Genomic DNA, 14,103 nt, shown 5'->3' with positions numbered 1-14,103 from the left:
AAAAAAACCCAAACATGACGGTGTCTAATGTTCACAGTTCAAGATGAATTCTCCAGATTTCTTTTGCTGTCAGTAGAGCCTTATTTATTCCCAATCTTCTTTTGTCTATGAAATAACATCGCTTCTTGTCTCTGACGTGAGAAAAGCTTGCCCCATTCCTCGCTTTGAGCTGTGATGTTTGAGGGGTTTCCTGCCTGTACAGCCTGTTCCAGCTTCCCACAGCATCTCAATGAGATCATTATCTGGGCTTTGACTCAGCCCAGGACTTTCCATTTTATAATTTCAAGCCAGCCCTCAGTGGTTTGACTTGTATGTCTTGGCCCATCGTCATGTTGCAGGGTCCAGACACTCTCAGCTTCAGTTTCTCACAGATGGGCTCACATTTTCCTCAAGCAGGACTTTGCTGTAGATCTGATGATGTTGTGGAGCTTTCCCGTGCTGCGGCGCCAAAACGTCTCCAAACTACGACACTTCCACCTCTATGCTCCGCAGTTGGTATGAGAGTCTTTTCCTGGAATGCTATTTCATAGCAACGTTTCTAGATTCATCTGAAAAAAATTGCTTTTTTTTATGGAAGTCAATCCATTCATTGATTTCCACTTGTTTTAAGCATTTCCCTTACTTTGGTTCCAGCTAAATTGTACTGTATACATATGACATTAATAGTGTCAAAACCTTTGAAATGATTATTTTTTTTTTATCAGGGATGTGTACACTTTTAAGAGCTATTGTCTTCAAAAACGTAATTGATTCCCCAGTTAATTAGCTTCAGATTGAATGATCTGAAATTTTAGCATTTCCTCCCTTCATTGCACTTTGAAAACTTCTCTCGTTTCTCTTGGAGACATCCGAGGCTCCCCGTTGATGCGGCGCCGGGCAGTTTGATCTCCTCGGCTCTCAGCTGAATGATGATGCACCAGCGCACCATTACTTTTGACATATCAGTCCAGATCGCGTCATTTGTAGGTCTTCACGCTTGGGGGGGTCTCTGCACATTCTGGAATAAAATAATGAAGCCGACTGTAAAGTGCCAAGTCTGGCCTTTAGTTTGAATTGGATTACATCAGCACAGAACGGTTATGCATAGATGCTCATGAAATAAAACAAAATCATTATAGCAGAGGATGAAGCCTGAGGTTTTGCATCCATTGACACCCATTTGCCCGACTCGGTCCGCGTTTGCGCCGACGGCTGCCGCTCACGACCGAGTAATAACAGAAGCATTACGCTGTTTGATGCATAAGCTGGTGCTTTGGGCCATCAGATGTTGCTCGTTCTCTACTAAGATCTTCTTTTTTGATGGAGCTCAATTTTTGTTTCATTAGGTTTGCATCATATAGAGGAGCTGGCCATGGATCCCTCTTTTCATCATTAACAGCAGCACGCACGCCCACGTATGGAAGAGTATTCTTGACCTGACGAAGGTCATCTTCTCCGTCTTCATGGAAATGACTTTCATTTCGTCTCCAAAAATTAGGTTTTTATGTTGTACGGATTGTTAATGCGCTTTTTTTCTTTTGTTTTCAGATCGACTTTTTGACAAATGTCCTTCACTGAGACATAAAATTATCAATTTGCTAGATCAAGTAGCAAATTTATGTTTCTTTGTCACTAACAAATCTAAAGATTAAATGTTTTTCATGGTGAAGACTTTTGTAGCGATGCACCATGCATGATGGCTACATCTCTTTTTCAAGATGAGTGTAGAAAAAACAAGGCTAAGTACAGAAAATACTTGATTTTTCCAGACTTTTTGAAGCTACTTGTTCCATTTTGTAAATGAGAAAATGTAATAATGCTAAAAAGAAATGCAGAGGTTTTCACATTGGTTTAAAATAAATGTGAGGCTTTACCCATCAGCAATTAGATTTATGATTTAAAAGGACATTTTATTACCTGTCTGATTTTAGGCTACTTTAAATTCACCTTGGGTTCTTTTGCTGGGCGTAAACAGCCAAATGGGACACTAAAAACACGTTTTATGAAGTTTTATCAACAAATTAAAATAAAAAATCTATCGAAGTTGACAAACTGCACTTTAAAGAATCTGGATTTAGTCATGAATTCCTTACTTAGCAACTGGAAAAGTTTTGAGCGATTTTAGAACAGAAATAAGGCCGGATGCTGCAAAAATGTGAAATGAAACCAACTGTGGCGATTGAAAACAATTTTTTAAATTTCTGTTTCATTATTTGTAAATGGCTAAGGTTCAGTGTTACTACTTAAAACTAGAGAACTTAATCTGGAAATAACTCAACATATGTTTGATTTAATCTCATGACAGCAACAGCTGTTTTTTAAAGTTTATTGGAGGTGTGTTAGAGCACATTAATGAATAAATAGCATCATGGAGACCAAGAAACGTCTCTACATGAGAGCCTGTTGGGGAACAGAGGTCACAGATAAAGCTATGGAGAAGTTTAAAGCCCATTTATGTTGCAAACAATATCATCTGAAAACAGACAGAGCAGGGCACATCTACCATGGCCATCCTCCTAAACCGACCTCCCCTGCAAGGAGAGCATTAATTAGTGTAGAAACCATGAGGCCTATGGTTTCTCTGGAGGAGCTGCAGAGATATACAGCTCTGGAAAAAATGAAAAACCCACTGCACTGAGTCCCATTGAAAACCTCCTGGTTTTTCCACCAAACACTGATTTCTGAACTCTTCTTGAGTTAAAACATCAGTATTTTTGCTTCTAACTTAATACCAACTTGTTTTCTTTGCATTATTTCAGGTCTGAAAGCTCTGCATCTTTTTTGTTACTTTGACCATTTCTCATTTTCTGCAAATAAATACAAAATTTTTGCTTGGAATTTCAGAGACATGCTGTCAGTAGTTCATAGAATAAAAGAACAATGTTCATTTTACTCAAACATAAACCTATAAAGAATAAAATCAGAGGAACTGATCATTTTAAGTGGTATATTATTATGTGGGAGAATTGATGGGACAACTATGGTCTTGTTCCCCTCAGATCATCTAGGAGACACACAAACACATGCAAACCACAGTGAATGCCTGAATGATTAATAGGTCAATGTTAAGTAGCTCAATCTTTCATTTAAAATCTTCAGATTACTGGGCAGAACAGAATCAAATACAAAAAAAAACAACTTTCCTCCAACTGTCCTCCAAAAAGCCTGAAGTACTCTTGATCAATTCCACTTTAAAATATTACAAATAACGTCTGACTCCTTCAAAGGTAAGTACAAGGAAGTGAAAGATGACTTGAGACTTTTACAGTGCTGGGGTTTCGAGATGCATGTTTTAAATACACCTCAACACCCCCCGCCTCTGTGTTTAATAAAAAGATATTTACAGAGAGTCCATGAGCCACAGATTCATCACAACATTTAGAAGGCATGTAGGGAAATCACACAAAAATGGAAATTTCGTCGCATTAAAAAGGATGCCGTAAGGCATCCAGGCATGAGCGTCATTACTCAGCATCCCTGAATGCACTGAGGAGGGCAGATGATAAACAGTCTTTGCTCACAGCTGTAGTACCATGCAAATATATCACGACTTTGATAAAAAAAAAAAATAAGGCTGATTAAATGTCGCTGTGATGGATCACCCATTTTAAGCAAGTTTCAAGCATCTGCACATTCATCTGCACCGCACAAGGAAGTGCATATTTGTTTCTTCTTTCTCTGAAGTCAAAGAAAGTCAGAATCAGAAGAATGAAAAATTTTATATATCCTCATATTTTTACAGTTTGTGTGCTTCTCACACCGCCCTCATCCTCTTTATCCACCATTTACTACAGTGATTCCTGCTTTGTCATAATAGACTGGTGCAACCACTAGATGGCACTCTTGCCTTTCCTCTTTGCCTTTTCTTTCTATCTCACACACATACACCCGCATGCCCCCTCTCCCCCAACACACACACGCACGCACGTAGACACACACACACACACACGCACGCATACACACATGCACACACACACACACACACAAATAAGCAGAAATTTGCAAACACAAGGAAGCCTGTGGCAGAAGAGATGCAGGGCCCCATAATGTCCGTCTCTCAAGTTCTCCACACATAACCTCTGTCGGTTTATCCACTTTGATGTGTGATTATTACAAAAGCAGATGCCCTATAACACTAAAATCATTGTTATAGAAATAGATTTGCAGTTTGCACGCAGTTATGTTAAATTCATGAAATTAAGACATGGGGAGCATATAAAACGCAGCCCGCGGCCTTAACTTCATCCCCATCAGTATCAGTTACAGTCACCTTTAAAGCTGCATCCAGCCGCAGTCGGTGAACCTGCATTCATTGTTTCCCCTCCTCCATTTCATTCTTTTTCTGAAGTGCTTTGCTGAGGAGCACTTCAGGAGAGTGGATTACCTCTCAGTCACTACTCCCACAGTTTATTCAGCCTGTGGGGATTTAAAGTGTTATCTGCCCGGTCACCAAATCACTTCCCTCTTCTTTTGAGGAGGGCTAAATCAGATACGAACTCTTTGTGTGAATTTGCCATCGTCCTCGCCGCCGCACGCCGAAAACGCTCCACACCAGCGTCTCGGGTGAAGTGCGTCGGAGCGAGAGATGAGAGAGGCGACGGCTCAAACTCGGTTAGCTGTGGGAAATGGCGTTCATCTGAGGTTGGTAATCGAAACAGGCGCACACGCGGGGAATGCACAACAAACGCTGCACAGGATGGGAGTCTGAACTCGGCAGAAAATAAAACTACATCACCGGCTGTTTGTTCACACTTTCTAAATGACCCGTGCTAACACTGTAATGTCAAGTTATCTCTTGAGGTTGTGCTATAGATGGCTGCCTGCCCTGAGAGGCAGAGATGCTATATTATAGACGAGATCTCACTGGATGTTGGATGAGAGACCTCAGCTCAGTTCACTAGCATCCTAAAAGAATGGCATCGTTCTGGAAGAAAACAGACCAATAGCTTTTATTTTTTATATGAGTTTTCAATGTAGTCAACCTGATCATTAATGCTACATTAATAAACGTCCAAACAGAAATGTTGTTAAAAAATAAAAGACAACATCGCCTTCAGTCTAAACAACGTTTAGGCGACACAAGGTGTGCAAAACGTAAAAAGACATCTACCTCAAGGTGCCTGTGTTAGAAAAATAATACATTTTATTTAGAAAGTACTTTCTGTAAATCGCAAAGACGGATTAAAAACCATAAGATTAAAAGCATGAAAGCAAACTCACGAGAAAGAATTAAAGGTGAGAGACAAAAAGGAACCCAAACTCTTATCCTGTTGAAAAAAAAAGAAGAAAAACAATATCTAACAAATTTGAGTTACATTGATACTGTAAATCAATATTGAAAACTTGGGATGCAACAATACCAGGTTTTTTAAAACCGAGTTTGAGGACAAGTTCTTACTGAATACAGATACAAGTAGTACTAAATATCAACACATATCCTAAAAGACAATTTTTATCACTCATCAAATAAGTATTTATTTTATTATTGAAGGTTTCACAGATCACACTTTTGGCCTTAAATATTCTTCTATTAGTATAGAATAATCTAGTCCAGGTTTGAAGTGTTTAAGATTATTAACTGATTAAATTTGCTTAAGGTAGTGGAAAAATTTTGGTGAATCTCCTTTTAGTCATTTCCTAAACCAGAAGTTGCAATCAGAAGCCAACTTCCTCTCCCTGTGAGGTCGCCTGCAATGTGGCGATGCTGGAAGTTTAATCGTCACATTTCAGACACATGAGTGATACTGATAACATCAGTGATGGCTTTCAAGTTTGACCAATTAAACTTGGCTCCCGCTCCCAGATTCCACCAAATCCGAAACACCGTTTCAGCGCTGGAAGTGTCACGGCTGAAGTGTCATTTTGCTTCAGAAGGTCCACGAAAACCTCCGATTTTGTGCTGATGGAGATTTTGTATGATGACTTGGAAACAAGCTGTTCAAGCAACAAACTCCTCAAACGTCTTAGATCTGAAAGTGAGGAGACGGGGAAACCTTCCTCAGACTCAACACTACCGTTTATGGGCCAGGCTGCTCTAGCTGTTTCCTTCTTTTGTTGTTATCACTGTTCAACGAGTAACACCTGGCAATTATTACTAAGTGTCTCTAACAGACTTGAGACTTCAGCCTAGAAGGGTGCAGAGTTAATTACGGGGTGGCAGAAATTAGGTGGGAGGTTATGTCAGGTGGCACTCAACAGTAAAGTGAAATGTGTTGATATAATCATTAACAGCTGAGATATCAATCAATATTAAATTGCTACGCTTCCAAACTCTTTTTATAGCATTTACAATGATGCCCAACCAGTTCTATGATGCAGGGGTTGCCATCTTTTCTTTTACTTTGTTCTACACTGGTTTAACGACTTGTTAACAAAAATGTGGAAGCGACACATTTTTGTATTCAGGTGAGAGCAACTTGCAAAAGTTCAAACTGAGCATCAGAATAAGAATAAGAAATTGTATTCAAAGACGGCTGAATGTAGCATTGTTGTTGGTGACAGACGGCCTGGTTTGAGTGTCTCAACTGCTGATCTCCTGGGATTTTCATGAAGCAGACGGGCTACAGCAACATAACAGCCACACCGGTTGCCTTAAGAACAGCGAACTGAGGCTTCAATTTGCACAGGCTTACCAAATTTAAACAACATTGGATATGAAAAAACGTTGCAGTTTCTTTTTGGTTTCTATTTAAGCAGCAGCATTCTGGCAGTAGGTGAAGAATTTCAAGTAAACAACATGAAATCATGGTCTGACTAATAAAGTTAGCGTATAAACACAATCCTAGCTGCAGAATATTGGATGAGTTGCAAACCTCTGCTAGATATCCTGGTGAAAAATAGTCTATCTGAAAGAAGACAAAGCCAAATATTAACTTATTAGTGTCTAAAAACTGAGATGAAATCTGACAATGGCAGGAAAGTGATGGGGGAATATTTTGAAGAGGCAGTAAGAATTGGTGAGGATAAAAAAGGTGGATTTTGTGAGCAGATATTTTAATGGTGGTAATGGAAATCGTTGAATCTGGTAAAGCGGCACTGACTGTATCTTAAGTTTTGGAGCTGAACTCCATGCACAACATTATCTCCTCCAGACAGATATTAAGTGGAGACTGAAATCATGATGTCAAGAATGATGATGAATGTTGACCTGCAGTTGTGAAATCTGCATATTAGTGAAATAAAATTCAATATGGGACAGGGGGAGTGGCATCAGTGACAGTGATGTGGGTGAAAAATTAAGATTCATCAGATGGGCTACGCAAACCTAATTTTCAGATTTTTAATGCATCTTCAGGATTAAATACAAACAGACAATCAGAAATAGTTACAAAAAGATTTTCTTGCACGTTTAGTGCTTTTTGGATTTGCATGAAAACATTCAGTAATCACTGCACATTGTTTCTTCTTTTGGATTTTAGAAAAGGTTGAATTTTTCCTTAAGTGCGTTTCACTACAACCTTGTTTTTTCCCTCACTGTAGTTCGTCTGATGACATTTGAGTTTGTTATTAGCTCTTCTTGTTTTGGTTTTTGTATTCTCAAAGACCATTCTCCACAGAAAACAGTCAAATTCTCAAAACCAGAAACTGCTAGCTTTGATGGAGATTTGCCTAAAGCGAGACACACTTTTGTTTTTCAGCAAAAGTTTGACAACATCTGTCAGGAATATACAAAGAGTACTGCACATGTATAATAGTAAACATCTTCCTCTTGCAATAGTACTCAGTAAGGATCCTTCTGCAACAGCATGGACCCTAATCTAACCTAAGCAACGTTGGCTGTGGTTTGAACTGTAACAATTAAGTTAGTTTTCTTGTACTGGAAAGAGTTTTTCATGTTAAACTCCCTGCTTTGCCATGTCAGAGCATAACTTAAATTTGTTTAACTTCTGAAAATCTGGTCGTTGTCCTCCTGAAGGATCAACGTAGAAACTTGGAGAACCAGAAAAGTTTACATAAGAGCCACTGCATCTCTAGCTAAAGCGAAACCGAATTCAAATCAAAATCCAATTCAGAGCACCGCAACAGATTGCAAGGCTTTAATTTTAGTAGGGGGGGGGGGGGCAAATCTGCCCAACTGAGACTAGTCTTAGCATCGTCTTGGGGGAAGCTGTTTTGCCAAAGAGCTATTTATTTAGAGGACAAAAATCAGTGAGTGTGGCAACTCTGAACTGCATGGCAGAGTCTTACAAGCTGCACAATCAATGCACGCAAGGCTGATCATCCAGGGAGACACAACACAGCGAAGCATTTGTAGAGGAAGAACGCATCCAGCAACCAAACAACAAGTTAGAACATTGTTTCTGAAGGCTGATACAGAAGAGATGGTTAGCCACCAGCAAAGGGCTGGTACAGCAACCGTGAGATAAGACTGGTCAAATAAACTACAGTTTTATAGAATCACCCTCGCTTCTTCTCCTGAGATGATACACAATATAATATATGTTATATTTTGACAGCTTGGGCAGACAGCCTACAGTCAGCGGCTTGACAGACATGCCACTCGACACTTGCTGTCTGTAGTGTTAAAACAGCGTTACCTTAGTAAGAGTGATAATGTGGCACTCCTGCAGTTCTGACACAAAGACTCGTGTTTTTTGCCACTGCATGAAAAGACACATAACTATTAAATCTTACCAAACTTTTCTTGCTTCAGGCCAGAAATAATTATTAAAATATGTTTTATTCCTTGAATGTTTGAATAATTTTTTAAAAATCGTTCAGATTCATCAGTTAACATATGCTGCCTTACTCAAGGACTCCCGACTTTTCACACTCTTGTCTTTTCCTGACACACGGGCTCTGACTGGATTTTCCCTCTATGGACCACTGGACTCTCAAGATCGAGCATTCACATGAAAATATGCACCAGAAATCCTGCCAGCAGAAACTCGAGTAGTAAACTCAAAGCTGCATTTGCTGATTGAACAAGATTTCGCACGTCGCTCTTCTAAATTTTCTCTAAACCACTACCATATCTAAGTACTCGCTTATTTTTTGCGACTAAAAGATTTTAGTCTGTTTTTCCCCCCAAAAGCAGATGTGTTTTACTTTGCCTCAGTGACTCGCTTCCTTTCTCGACTCAAATTACTGCAAACCAGATCACAGGTCTTTCTTGCGAGGCCCCATTAACTTCAAGATGTCCTAATTGCTCCGTACATCATCCGACCCGATCGGATTCCAAATCGGATGCGTGTTAAAATGCGTCCGATGTGTTAAAATGCATCTTTTAAGCTAGGGTTACAAAGATTAGAGTTTTTTTCATGCCAAAACATTAATTTGGCAGTAAGATTAGGGTCAGTGTCCATTTACAAAATTATCATCCCCCACAGCATGATGCTGCCTACGCTGACTTTCACAGATTGCATGCAAGTTTATCCCCTTTTTTGCCCAAAAGTAACGGCTGTCATCATGGACAAACATTTACTTTTCAGTTTCATCAGACCACAGGATGTGCCTCCAAAAATGAAGGCTCTTCATCCTGGAGTGCTTTGACAACTGTAATCTGCTTCTTGAGTGATGGCTTCCACCTCGTCGAGTGGTTTTTCAGAGTTGGTTGTAGTATTTTCTTTACTGTGAATAATGACACTGTCTTATGCATCACTGTCTTAAGCATCGTCACAAGGTCCTTTGTTTTCTTCTGAGCTTTAAACGCACACATTTTATACCGAATCGTGTTCGTCTCTAGGAGACGCAACCGCCTCCTCCTAAATGGGATGATGGATGGAAATCCCCATGGAGATTATATTTCTATAGATTTGTTTGAAATGATGAATACGACACGTTTAGGAACCCGAAAATTGCTTTCAAAGACGAACCAGACTTGCGGAGGTACGCAGAGCATAAATGTTTTGAGTTAATTTATCAGAAGATCATCGTCTGGGCTTTTCAAAAAATAATTTGAAGACGTAATCTTAATGGATGTGAACTTCTCTTTATTCTGGCATTCAGCAAATTGTTGTGTTAATTCCAGCTGACCTAAAGGAGGAAGCGTTCGGGCTGATTTAATGTCGAGCAATGAGAAAAGAGGTTGCGTCTCATCACACGGTGTGTGTAAATATCTGTTTTCAACTGTGTACACGTACGGCACAGAAACAGAGAAGCCAAACATGCTGTATTTTATTTATTTCTTGGCCTGAAACAAGGATGAGTCCCTTGTCAAGAAAATGCTATAATGCCTCAGGTCAATAGAAACAAACAAGTAGAAAGCACAAACTCTTGAAAACACAACTTCTTCCCAGCAGTCCCCACAGTCAGGTGGAGATGTAAGGACAGCTCAGACTTAAAAGCTCACATATGATTGAAGAGAAATGTTTTGTTTTTCTTTTTTTCTTCTTTTTTTGCGTCCTTACACCAAAACTGCAACTATTGATCTCGGGAAGTTTAACAAACTGCACTAAGTCCAGTTCACCAGAACTTTCTTTAATGTAGAGGAATTTAATCCAGCTGGGGACAAACAAACTGTTTTAATTGATTTGATATAGATCCAGATGAAACAGATGATTTTTAAGGATGCAGTGCTGGCGATAAAAATACATGTAAATGTGACCACAAGCTGGAGATCTTTGGACATCTGTCGTATCCTGCCAGTCGTAATTTGAGGCACATGTTGAGCCTTTATACTCCACTGCCTTCCCTCGACTTTCTTAATTAAAAAAACCCCCCAAACTTTAATATCAATTTAATATGATTTATAATACTTCAGGAAAATGTTTGAAATCTGTCGGCCACCCACCATTCCAGCTCCCCGCATTTATTTTCTGCCTGGAGTTTTAACTTTTTCAACAACAACAGTCCCAGCGCCTGCTGTCTGACCATCTGCAGAAATGCAAGTCAGGGATTCTTTAGGTTTTCATGCTGAGATCCGTATCAGGAGCATCTCCTCCTGTTCCCATCTTCAGGAGCCAGACAGCTTTCTGCACAACTACCTCACACTGTTGGTCAGGCGAAAAAAAACAACCTCACTAACAAGAATGCAAGGCACTGAGAAAAAAAAGTCCTTGAGAAAAAGTTTTCACATCAATGACTAAAATTATACCTGGAGAATCTTAGTTTTCTGAATGTTGAACTGATTAGGTCATTCAGAGTTCAACTCAACTTCTAGGATTTGTGGGTTTAAAGGTAGTGATGGAAGGCAACTGAGTACGGGTGTTTAAAGGCTCATCATGCACCAACCTGCAGAGAAATCTAACAAGCTCCCCTGACACGCGCAGATCCTGATAAAGATTAAATGCTATCTATTTCAATGCTGTTAAAGGTCCCTCTTGATAGAGGAGTGCAGCAGAAAGATGGGCGAGAGAGAGACAGAAATTGAGAGCGAGAGAGAGAGAGAGAGAGAGCGAGAGAGAGAGAGAGAGAGAGAGAGAGATGCGTGTGTTTCAGCATGTCAACACATTAATATTTCCTCTGCAGCCCTCTGTCTCCCCTCATATCTCACCCAAGTGTCAGGGGAGTGGGTGGCAGGGCCTGTCTGGAGAGACAACACTCACGTTAAGCATTTGAGAACATCGGCTTGAGCAGTGCTGGTTGGTGTCATGGACAGGAAGCTAACACACACTGCAGCCGCGCGCAACATTTGCTGTGTAGAATCATCGAAATTTATTTTAGCAGTCTGGCCCTACCGCCTCAATCCCAAGGCATCACACGGTGCCACTTTGTCAGGAACTATTGGGCTTAGACGAGGATATATCAGGGCTGTTTATCAACAGCCAGGATAAACATGGTTACCATGGAGACTGATAGTTTTTAGTTTGATATCGATCTAGTTTGTTGGGGGTTCCCAAAAATAGTTTTTATTCGCTAAATGTAGGAATAATGAGATATAGGTTTATCTTCTTTTTTTTTTGTTGAAAAAAATGCATTTAAAATTTTAACACAATCACATTTAAAAAAAAAACAAATCTTTTTTTTTTTTTTTAGATGCAAATGTCAGATGCCAGAACCTTTGTGTGTTTCTGTCAAATATCTGACATTTGCAAACAACAGCAGTGGACGACAAAGCCGCTTCTCTTGGCCTACTAAGGGTTAATTTTTTTGCTTTAAAAACAATCTGTCAGGACACTGGAAAAAAAAAGTCAATTTTATTTGTAGAGCACATTTCAGCATCGAGGCAGTTCAAAGTGCTTTATTTACATCATAAAAATACACATTTTGATTGTTGTGTTCAAGTTGTGCAAGAAGGAGCTGGTATGTCAGTGAAGCCATAAATATCACCTCAAAACCAAACAGGTTGCATCAAGTACAGATGTCCCCAACGCTAAAGTCAGCATCCATGGTACAAATTTATCAAGTATCTTTTTCACATTGAAAGCTGAATGGGTATAATGGCACATTTTTAAAATAAATATTTGTTAATATCTGCTTCCTACAGTACACATTGCCTTTTAGAAAACTGAACTAAAACCAAGTGTAAATAAAAATGTTGCTTAAAAAATATTATCCTCCCTGCTGGGAAACTTAAGCCGATTTTTCAACTTTTTTTTTAAAATTAATAAATACGCGTCCTGCCAATGGAAGGAGGAATGGGGGGGGGGGGAAATGAATCCTGCAGGTCTGCTCAGGGGACACTGCCTGGTTAAAACCTGCTGAAGTGTCACAGGAAGGCTATTTTCCACTTCAAGTACTGTAGCTGATAGACTCTGATGTTTGGACTGAACTTTTCACAAATTAACAACACAGCCAGATTGACCTGCCACTTCAGGAACACCTGAACTGTTTTGTGTCTGATATTTTTTGGTCTGCGTTGATGCAGGATGCCAGTTCAGTCTGTGCCCTAAAATTCCACGGCTGCAAAAAAAAAAAAAGATCAATAGGTCCAACTTTTTTTAGTGGAAATGTCAAGCTGCTTGTCTCGTTTGCGAATAGAACAGCCTCATTTCCAGCTTGTCATCACAGAATGTGAGCACAGTGGTGGGGAGGCGTCGCCCATTTGAAGAGTCTGCCTCAGGAGGAAAACGAGGCATTCTTTATCTTGTTTTTCTCTGTGGAAAATAATCGTAGCTACAGTATGTGCTTTTATGTTGAGATCTGTCATTTCCTAGGGGAAGCCATTGATAGAGCCAAAGTGCCCAATGCCTACATGTACTCAACTACTCATAGAAAGCACATCAGACTTGGTATTTCTTTGATTAATTGTGTCTTCAACCAAAACAGAGTCATTAACAGAGCTATTGTTTGTTTTTTGACTGTGCGTTCTGGCTTTATTTCCCTTTCCCATGCAAAATACTCCTAGTTAGTGCTTCTCTTTTCAGCACTGAAGGTCCACAGCCAATGGCTCGATGCATTCTTTTACTGTCTCTGCTTTATGTCCCTCCAGTGCCTAGGTGGTTGTGGCAAATGGCCTCTGGGACTGAAATGAGAGGTTAGGGATTGCAGCACCATCAATGCCTTGATGTACAACTGAATATGACTGCATCGTATCATCCTTCTTATTGAGAAATCTGAAACGGACCACTGAAATAAGTTGGATTTGTTTTGAGTTTAACAGATTCAAATCTGTGCAATTGGAATTACATTGGATCTAACTGCTTCGTGAATTGCCCTGAAATGACGTTTGTTGCAATTCGTGCATAAATTAACATTCACGCAAAGAATTCCAGCTGTTAAATTATACGAATGACTTCTAATTTTCCTTCGTGACTTCAGACGGCGTTTTTACTTCTACAGCACTTTTATGGCATTACAGACCGTCATTTATATACCCAACAGATTTATATGTTAAGCAAGTTAATAATGAGCTTGGAGGTCTGTCACTGACCTTTAATGTAGCAAGTAGAAAGAAAAAAGCATTACTAGCATAAAGTCAGTTTGGTATTTTAAAACCATCAGACGCCTTTCGTGGCCTTCTCTTGTGGCTTGGACATAAAAGATGTCATGGAGTAAATGTCATGAAGCGACCATGAATAGCTATTGTTCACCTTGCCTCAACGCTGACTTTGAATTTATTCTGATTTCCCCCTGAGCTCGTCTTATTTTAGAATCTGTGATTGTAACGGACTGTAGATTTATGTGTTTGCAAGCATTGAAATTTTCCTTTCAACCAAAGATGAAAATGGGCAGAAAATCACACTTGAGGCTTTTCTCAGGGATCTCGTACTATGCGATCGGCCAAGGACCCAAACACAGGAT

Source organism: Poecilia reticulata, linkage group LG11 (genome assembly GCF_000633615.1).
Source record: "Poecilia reticulata strain Guanapo linkage group LG11, Guppy_female_1.0+MT, whole genome shotgun sequence".
Classification (NCBI taxonomy): Eukaryota; Metazoa; Chordata; class Actinopteri; order Cyprinodontiformes; family Poeciliidae; genus Poecilia; species Poecilia reticulata.
This window is presented reverse-complemented; position numbering follows the sequence as displayed.